This window comes from Polypterus senegalus, chromosome 3, assembly GCF_016835505.1.
Source record: "Polypterus senegalus isolate Bchr_013 chromosome 3, ASM1683550v1, whole genome shotgun sequence".
In the NCBI taxonomy this organism is placed as follows: Eukaryota; Metazoa; Chordata; class Cladistia; order Polypteriformes; family Polypteridae; genus Polypterus; species Polypterus senegalus.
In genome coordinates this window covers 246,099,537-246,109,225 of record NC_053156.1, presented here as the reverse complement: position 1 = coordinate 246,109,225, position 9,689 = coordinate 246,099,537, and the positions used below count along the sequence as shown (strand labels likewise).

At 39.3% G+C, this 9,689-nt stretch overlaps 1 protein-coding gene across 9 annotated transcripts in view; it reads left to right on the top strand.

Annotated features, from left to right (window-relative positions):
* The first annotated feature begins 686 nt into the window (after positions 1-686).
* Positions 687-9,689, top strand: part of LOC120526030 (kinase D-interacting substrate of 220 kDa B-like) — a 149,332-nt gene continuing 140,329 nt past the window's right edge. For 7 of the 9 annotated variants that reach the window (XM_039748868.1, XM_039748867.1, XM_039748866.1 and 4 more), the window contains exon 1: positions 695-828. The gene's annotated coding sequence lies outside the window, so the exon portion shown is untranslated. Of the gene's footprint in view, positions 829-9,689 lie in introns of all 9 variants that reach the window. The other 2 variants (XR_005633064.1, XR_005633063.1) reach the window with 1 other exon arrangement.

Sequence of the window (9,689 nt, the reverse complement as noted above, 5' to 3'; positions counted from 1 at the left end):
TCATCCCTAGCAATTGAGCGTAACATGTCTTTAAAAATTCGTTTCCTATGCTCTCATGTAGATTTTTTTCCTTCGAGAACATGGGAGCGGTCTCTGATGAACGTGAGGGGATAATTCTATTGGTCAAATGGAGAGACGCTATACTATATATTTTTTTCATTTTAAACCTTCATCTCTCAAAAACTGGATGTGATATGGCGATTCTGGTGCCAAATCTGGATTCAGCACGCTCAAATCTATAAAGCACACCTACATTTTTAACTGGATTTTGTTTTTTTTGCAGACCCGTTTTAATTCTGAAGCTGCTAAATACACTCGTGGAATCCAAATCAGACAAAGCACTAGATTCAGCCCACTAAAGTTCAGGGTTGCCCATACTCATGGTAACCACCACCACCACTCAGCCACACACAAGTACGCACATTCAGAGGTACTAGAAAAAAGACGGCAGCACAGAACAGGCAGGGGTATAAAAGTAAGTCCAAAAACAATTGACCTGTGCTTCTTCTATACATATTTTAGTTTTAACCTCAACACAAATTGGTTGGTTAGGGCTTATTAGTTTTACAGATGACAGATACCACTGAAAAGTAAGATCTATTCCGAAGGCTTTCATCGCGGCACGTCCCAGATTGTCAGCGTCCCCGGTCTTGGCTCCTGCCGTGACGTCACACACAGAGGACGCCGTCACGTGATGGAGCGGCTCTCTCGCTCTGACACACAAGATGGCTGCGGATGGATAACAGTGAACGAGTGCTAATGAAGGAAGAATCATTTCCTCTCTGAAGCAACACAAGGAAGTAGCAGATTGATCTTGCTCATGTAAAGGTACTGATATTTTCTTTTTAAATCAAATAGATCAGCAGCTGTAACCAGACATCCACTGGTCCTAGCTGGCGAAGGAAATAGACCTCAATGACCATTTTGTTTTTCTAATATTATTATCATGGTTTACCTTTATGTCAGTGACAATTTGTACTGGTTACGTGTAATGTAGAGGGGACAATAGACTACATGTCTTGCTGGAACACATATGCCATTCGATAAAATAAATTGATGTGTATGTAGAAGGGCACACAGACAGCTGTCAGTTGTGTAGCGGCTGGGGGCGTTGGATGCGCTGTCGAGCGAGCGGTGGCTCCTTACTGAATACGGAGAGAGCGGACACTTGCGGTTATCCTACCGGTGGCCACATCCTTCCTCCATGTCAGTCGGCTTTTGAAAATGATTGGGCCGGTGGAGTCTTAACGGAATAAACCTTTTTGCGTGATGTTTTTATTATTTTGTTGCTGTTACAGCAATAGCCTGGGTATTCACGATTCTGAAGACTAGTTATTCAACTGTCGTGGCAGACTGCGAAGCTCGGTTGATGCTGCAGGTGTCTAATGGCTGTTATTCCGTTTCATCTCTCCCAAAGCTAGTGGTTATTATGAAGAACTAGCTGTTCACCTGGTAAAATTAACTAAAACAATGGGCTCATGGTATAGTGCCGAGGGTCATTCGGATGTATCAGAAATACCGTGAAAGTGCACTAACTACGTTTTTTTTCTGTATACAATAATATACTCACCGGCCACTTTATTAGGTACAACTGCTTGTTAACGCAAATACCTAATCAGTCAAACACATGGAAGCACCCCAATCTATTCAGGCATGTAAACATTGTCAAGACGACCTGCTAAAGTTCAAACCGAGTATTAGAATAGGGAATAAAAGTGATTAAAGTGACTTTGAACGTGGCATGGTTGCTGGTGTCAAGTATTTCAGAAACTGCCGATCTACTGTACTTGTGATTTTCATGCACATTCTCAATGGTTTACAGAGGATGGTCAGAAAAAGGGGAAATATCCAATGAGTGGCAGTTCTCAGTAGGTCACAGGAGAATGGCCAGACTGGTTTGAGCTGGTAGAAAGGCAACACTAACTCAACTAACCACTCGTTACAAATGAGGTATGCAGAAGAGCATCTCTGAACGCACAACATGTCGTGATGCAGATGGGTTACAGCAGCAGTAGACTACACCGGGTGCCACTGCTGCACTGTGTGACTTTGTGAACTTGAGCTTTTGAGTTTCTCAGACACTGGATCACTCGATCAACTTCCTTTTCTTGTTTGTATCACTGTTTAAATCAACAAATAGTATGTTTTTCCTTGCGTCGACTTGGTATTCTCTGAAATTCTTGCATTCCTCCCTCCCTGCTTTTGCCATTGTGTTTACACAGAACACTGAGCTTAATGGCTATTTATATTGATCTGCATATTCAAAGAGGAGTAATTCTGGGAGGAGACTGGGCGGGACAGCAAACACGTGCACCTGCGTTACTTTTCACGCAGGCCGGGATTTACTGTATGTAGCGGACGAATGTGTTGGCGTTCGCACATATTTATTCATCTGGATTTTTTTGTGCATAAGCACATTTCTGCTTTTGTCCGTACGCCATGTTATAGTGTGAATTCTTAGCATGGCGTTATGCATGAGGCCCCAGATCTCAATCCAATAGAGCACCTTTGAAATGTGGTGGAGTGGAACTTGAGATTCGCATTATGGATATGTAGCCAACGATGCTATAATGTCAATTTGGACCAAACTCCTTAAGGAATGTTTCTAGCAAACTTTTGAATCTATGCCACGAAGAATTACAGTAGTTCTGAATGCAAAAACGGGGTCCAACCCAGTAGTAGCAAGGTGTATCAGCATGTGTATAATATATATTCCAACCCCAGGTCTTATTAGTTCATTGGAGCTCCTTAACTCTTGAATATACAATACAAATTTCTAAGTCCACTGCATTTGCTGATCTTGTTGTCTGAGAATGTCAGATTACACAAATTAATATTGTGGGGGATGACAATTTAGACAACTGTATGATTCCTTTTCGGAACAGTGTCACATTTCTAAAGTATTGTGAGCAGGCCGTTTTTCTGAGAGGCAATGATGTGCTGCCTGGAACAGCTGTCTCTGTACGACTGCTTCCTGGGTCCAGCAAGGTCCGCCACAATCTCTGCCCTTTTTCCCCCCATGTATACTGGCATAGTTCGTAAAACACAAGACATCTTACCAATTAGCCAAGCTTTTGTTTGCATGGTCCAAAACACCAACATTCCTTATTACAAATGCCTGCATTGTATTTCTAGTTGAGAGCTTATTGGTTGTTAACTCTTACATACACACAAACTCGTTTCTATGATTTTTGATTTTTTTTTTTAGGTTAAGTTGCATACTGGTTCTACTCGGTTGCTGTGGATGTTAGACTAGAGTGCTTCTGACTTGCCAAGATTAGGTCAATGAAGTTTGTGACTGAAAATCTCTGGAAATATCATATCATACGAAAGGTCCTTTATGTGATTTAATTTCCTTAAGGTACTGTCACATTTCTTGATATTCATATTTTGGAAGTGTGAAACTATGCTGGAAAGTCATCATGGAGTCATCTAATTTGTCCTTCCCTGTGATGTTCTAGTCATGTAATCTCTCATCCTCAAATGTTGAGATCAGTAACTGCAGTCACCAAGTTTGACTTCCACTGACCAGAAGTTGTGTAAATCACAATAGCAGCCTAATATGGCAGAGATACCAGATTGAGTGACGCAGATGTTTGTTTGAGATTTTAGAACAAAGTGAGAATCTTTTTAAATGGCAGGTTTAGTATCCTCCATCTACCTGTGATGAAATCTGCTTTGAATATTTCAAGGTTGCATGTGGGCAGGGCCTAACCTGATAGGATCAAGTGCAAGGCAGGAATGAGCTGTGGTCATTGTATGAGTCTACTGTAGGGAACACTCACTGATGTCGTCCCATTCACTTCAAACAAATGTGGAGGTTCAAGTCAACTTCACACACCTGCTGGAGAAACTGAGCAGAAACTCCTGCTGACACGGATCATTCAAATTGGCTGGTATTTAAACCCAGAGCTAGGGAGTATTGAAGAAGTAAATCTGCAAAATCTATTCAAATTAAGTACGTATTTTTTTTTAAAACCATACAAGTTTCTGTTTTGAAGCATTCTACTGGGTTGTAGGATCTGGAGACTTATCTTGTATCAGACAAGCAAAAGGCAGGAACCATGTGTAAACAGGACATCACAGTGTGTGATATTTATATCTGTAAACCGAGAAAGATGAGGTTAATTCCTCTCCTGGGATGCATAAAACACCACAGGAAAATTAGTTTGTGTCTCAGATGTTTAGTCTTTGCAAGCTGCCATTTTACTCAATATTAATTAACGGGGTTTAATAAAGTGAAAAGTCTAAAGTATTTTATTTTTACATATTGTCTGTGCCCACAGATATGTGGTAAATACAGGTGACTTATGAATTATTTTCAGTTTTAATACAAACGAACAAAAATCATTTCAAATCAGGGTAGAAAATAGTAGAATTTGATATAAAAAGTAGGCACTTGTTACTCTATATCACCAGATGTCTAAGAACGTGGAAATCTAGTGAAGCTTTTGTGTGTACTTGCTCACCTTAGTGATATTTTGTAGATAATGTGCTACCAAGGGGCATTTTACCAAATATGTATTTTAACAAATTTGATAACTCTTTACAATTCTACATAAAATTATGCATAACTCTTTATAATTCTACATAAAATTATGTTGCTGCTGTATTAATATTTATTCAAGTCTGTGTGCCAAAATGTGTTTATGGCTAGTACTTGGTTTTACGTTTTTTTCCAATTCTTTGTGCTTTTTCCTTACTGCATTTTAAAAGCAGTGTTACTCTAGAGCCATAAGATGTCAGTGTTTTAGCACTCTTTGACATCATTCTCTGAAAAGAAATAATGCATTCAAAACACCTGGCTTCATAATCATTTGTTCATAACAATCTAGGGTAATGCTTTTACCTGAATTGTTCATAACAATCTAGGGTAATGCTTTTACCTGAATTCTGTTCATATTGTATCCATCTTCTTTGAGCTCTAGAATCACTTTAAGCTCTTGTTTCATAATGACCCCCCTGTTTTCTGTCCATCCACTCTACATGTATCTGCTTCATTGTGTTCATCTTCCAGAATTTTCCTGTCACTATATGCTCTTTTTTTTTTTTTACGTTTTCTCTCTGTCATCTTGGTTTGCCCTACTTTCTTGAACTAAACATAAAACAATTACAGTTTACATTAATAAACTGGAGGTTTACTTAAGGTTATTTTCAACTCACTTTTTAGTTTGAATTTTATGTATGACAAAAAAGAATAAAACTTTTCATGAAATGTAATAGTTAAACAGAAAGTAGTAAAAAGTAAGATGTTCTACGTTGTATATTTCTAATTATTTTAATAAAGGTTTATAAGTATTGAAGAATGCAAAATAAGACTTGTCACAGAGGTAAAGCTAATTAATTAATTGATCATTTTAATATTTGCCCAAAAAATCAATTATCAAAATATTAATTTGTTGCGGGGCGGCACGGTGGCACAGTGGGTAGAGCTGCTGCCTCGCAGTTAGGAGACCCGGGTTCGCTTCCTGGGTCCTCCCTGCGTGGAGTTTGCATGTTCTCCCCGTGTCTGTGTGGGTTTCCTCAGGGCACTCCGGTTTCCTCTCACAGTCCAAAGACATGCAGGTTATGTGCATTGGCGATTCTAAATTGTCCTTAGTGTGTGCTTGGTGTGTGTGTGTGTGTGTGTGTGCCCTGCGGTGGGCTGGCAACCTGCCCGGGGTTTGTTTCCTGCTTGTGTTGGCTGGGATTGGCTCCGGCAAACCCATGTGACCTTGTGTTAGGATATACCGGGTTGGATAATGGATGGATGGATTAATTTGTTGCAAATCTAAAACCATGTTAAGAAAGCAAAAGACCTTAGTCCTTACACCTTACCCACTGCCTAACTCAGGCTGTAACTCCTGTCCATGGGAAGCAGATCCGTTAATCAAGGCAGCAATGGTGGAGCCTCCCGCAAACCCCCTAAAACAACAGAGGTAAGAATAACATGGCATAAAACATCCCCCAACGTTCCTATTTTTGGTCATTAGATAATATTTATAGCTTGGAAAGAATTAAAAACTGTCATTGATTGCTTTTAGTTCAAAGTCCACATATCTTAAGGCATGTAACACCGTAAGGAAAATACAGCATGGTGTAATGGTTAAGGCTTTGGAGTTCAAACCTTGAGGTTGTGGGTTCAAATCCCCCTAGTGACACTTTGTGACAACAACAACAACAACATTTATTTATATAGCACATTTTCATACAAACAGTAGCTCAAAGTGCTTTACATATTAAAGAATAGAAAAATGAAAGACATAATTATAAAACAAAATAAATCAACATTAACATCGAATAAGAGTAAGGTTCAATGGCCAGGGGGGACAGAAAAACAAAAACAATCCAGACGGCTGGAGAAAAATAAAATCTGTAGGGATTCCAGACCATGATACCGCCCAGTCCCCTCTGGGCATTCTACCTAACATAAATGAAACAGTCCTCTTTGGATTTAGGATTCTCACGGAAGGGCTTGATGATGATGATGGTCACGTAGACTTCTTCCTTTTAATCCGTCCATCATTGTTGGAGCATCATGAAGCTTTGAGTAGGTGGAGGTGGCGCAGGCCACCACCACAGAGAAACCGGAAAAAGAAACAGAAAAGAGAGTAGGGGTCAGTACCGATTTTAGAGCCACCATGAATAGTTGTTATGATGAATTGAACATACAGAGTATCAGGATTAAGTTAAATTACGATTAAAATGACAAGGAGCACTTGACATGCTTGTGCTCCAACTGGCAGACCAAAAGAAATGTAACCAGTTGTATCATAAATGTTGGAAGTTGCCTTGGATAAACAGTGTCAGCCAAATATGTAAATGTAATGTAAATATATTAATGTTATTCACAATAGTTACTCCTTATTTTAACATTTCTTCAAAGTTTTTGCTTTCCACGGCTATAGCAGTTCAATTTTAATGTCTTAAAAGTATATAGTCTGAGCCACAATTGTATACAGTCTAAGCTAACATTCTCAGACCTGTATTGTCCAGCTCTTAATCACGTGGGGTTCCAGAGCCTAGTCCAGGTTAGCATCACTAATGCTCTTTTTCAATTGCTAAATTTTATTTTATGATGGCAAAGCCACTAGATTAAGGCTATTCCTGTCAGCATTTGCAGAGATGATTATCTGCTTCAAGTTCATTTGCGTATATGTCTCCAGTAACCTCAGCTCACATCCAGGAGACCCCAACAGACCCATTACTAGATAACAGCTTTTGCTTACTGTTATTGTTTTGTCATTTGTGTTGTTGTGGAGTTATGTATAATTTGTTCTTAATTTTATGTTTGTGCTGTACACTTTGTTTCTGCTTATATTTCCTTTCCGTATCTCTCCTCACTAAGTACAGGTTCAAAGTGCAAAAACATATTTACAACTATAATAAAATAAAATAAAATTCAGATATGAACAGTTGACAACACAAGAGAGAAAAATTGAAACTTCCAATTAATAGCATTCCCGGAGACAAACATCTGGATGGATTAGGACAGACAAAGGCCCAGAGAACCTTACCTCTTTATCCAAGCTATTCTACGGAATCATAAGCACACTGTATAAAGTGAAGTAAAATATGATGGCCTGATTTTGCATCAGTAACTGATTAATCCGTTTTTTTTTTTCTCCAGTTACAGTGATGCATCATTCCATGGACAGGAACAATAGCATGGCGAATTCTCAACGTACCATAGCTGGCTACCAAAATAGAAACAGAATAGAGGGTCAGTAACAAAAGGTTCAAAATGAGTGCTATACTTTAACTTTATTTATATGGCATATTATTAACAAACCAGTATAATATCGGCAGCTCTAGTAGGATATACTACAAAAAAGAGTGACTGACTCTTCAGCCTAGATTTAAATGCTTAGACCGATGGGGCATCCCTTAGTTGGAATGGGCAAATTTTAAAAGTAACAGGTAAAATTCCGTTACAATGAATATCTTTACAACAAAATGTTCATTACATCAAAGTATTTTTATGGTCCCGACAGTTTCCCCTTATGATGCGAGTCTATAGAAATCTCGTTAATACGAAGTACATTCAGCAGATACTTTCATTACAACAATGTGCCCAAAAGACCATGAAATGCCTGAATGAATCATCTGCAGAGCAGTTAGTTCTGTGGCTGCAGCTCAGTTGTGCACAACGATCCCCAAACAGAAACATTGTAATTTTTATTTTTTTTCTTTGAAAATTTCCTTGTACTTTTTTTATTTTTTTGCCCTTTTTGTTTCCTGCGGTTTTCAGTGATACCTTTTGCTTATTGCTTATCAACATTTGAAAAACATCCATTGGAATTTAATTCATTGTCACCCTCCTATAGAAATGGCATACACAAAAAAACGATGACAGTTCATATTAGAAAAAAAAAGTTACATTTTTGCAGCTGTCGAATGCAGCAAAAAAGAAAAAAAGACGTTGCCAGTGAATTCGGAATTTCGTCGACACTGTCAACTTTCTTGAAAGTGGCAGATCACGCTACAATAAATAAGTGTGCCGTTCCTGTTTCAAGCTGAATAAAGCTGGTTTTGCTGAAGTACTGAGACTCAGCCTCATGTTTTGGGGTGCAAGACAGGGACTTATAGCACAACCACGATCTTTTATGATTTGCTTCTGTGTTGCTTCACTGCAGCGCTATGAGCCTGTTTTTGCCCTGCCCTGGCAATGGACAAACAATCTTCTACAGACGCTGCAATCGCGCTTCAGGATGCACTTCAGCATGTCGTTCCCGTTGGGTGGGGAGTGTGTGTGTGTGTGTGTGTGTGTGTGTGTGTGTGTGTGGGGGGGGTATCAAAAGAGTTCAGCTCACAATATGAAGAAGAAAAAGATGATTCTGCTCCTGTTTGATAACTGTGCTGCCCACAACATCCTTCCACATTTAGATAATGTTCGCGTTGAATTCCTCCCACCCAATTGCACGACAGTGCTTCAGCCATTGGATTTGGGCATCACTTGCACCCTGAAAGTGTATTATCACAAGGAAATGCTGAGAAAAATTCTCGTCAGCATAACTTGTAGGCAGGAGGAGATTAAAATTAACGCGAAAGAAGCTACTGTGCTGGTCACTTTTATTTTTGCATTATTTTGTCTATTTTTTTGTTTAATTTATAGTACCACTAAAATTAAAGACCATTGATGACTGAAACTTAAACGTAGTCTGCTCTATATAGGTATTTTTTTTTTTTTATATCTTAACCTAGCTCTATCATACTTTATACTGGAGGGCTTCACCCCCTGCTCACTTCGCTCACCCATACCCGCCTGCGCTATGCACCAACCACTTTGCGTCTCTGCTGCTCCCGTTGTGAAGAAGTGGGCTGAATGCACCACAAGGAGACAGGATCGCTCCTCCGACACCCCCTCTTAAATGGTGATACAATGAGAAACACACAGTTTTTTTTTTTTTACCTCATCTTTGCACAATCAGCTGGCTTGCTGCTGCTGCCATGCCATGTGATCTGCATCTCATGCTGCGCACATCTGTCATATCACCTATGTCCATATATTCAGTCTCTTTTTACTTTTACCTTTTCATCAATATCACATTGAATTTTGATTCCATGTTTGGAATTGCATTGTGACGTGCAACATACAACTGCCTGTGAGTGGGTATCGTTTCTTTCTCTCTACAAGATATGTGTCTGACATAACCACGCCGGACTTTTCCAAATCTCTTTGCATAAGCTCTTGTCTCGCGGGGTTTCCG